Raw genomic sequence first — 538 nt, forward strand, 5'->3', positions numbered from 1 at the left:
ATCTAGCTCCTTTGGGAGCCCGCGGATGACGACGCGGAGAACGCGTTCTTCGGGGAGTGCGTACGTGTAGTATTCTACACTCAAGTCATTTAAGAGACGGGTGAGTCGGCGGTGGTCCGACGACGATTGGACCTTGATGTTGATGCCAAGCTCGGACGCCTTGGCTTTCAAAAAATTTATCCCTAAGCTGTTGCAACGGGTTGATATTTCGCCCCAACGGGCCTTTGAGCGGATTACTATTAGCGGGGGGGCTGGTTCGGTGGGTTTTGGTACCGGCGCGGGTGCGGGTGGCTGCTTGGATACGCGGGGGGAGAGGGGTCTGTCCTGCGCGGAGGACGGGCGGGAGTTAGCCTTTTGGGCTTTTATTGCCTTAGGGGCAGGGGAGTCTGATGTTTTGGCAGCGCGGGAGCGCTTGCCCTTTTTACCCTTGACGAGGGTGTATTCCGTGGAGTCGTCGGAGTCAGTGGGTAAATCGGATTCCTCAGAGGACTGAGGAGCAATGTCCATCTCCTGAAGGGAGGGGGAGGGGGGGGGGGCC

Source organism: Hyposmocoma kahamanoa, unplaced genomic scaffold, assembly GCF_003589595.1.
Source record: "Hyposmocoma kahamanoa isolate Upper Pololo Valley unplaced genomic scaffold, ASM358959v1 232, whole genome shotgun sequence".
Taxonomy (NCBI): domain Eukaryota; kingdom Metazoa; phylum Arthropoda; class Insecta; order Lepidoptera; family Cosmopterigidae; genus Hyposmocoma; species Hyposmocoma kahamanoa.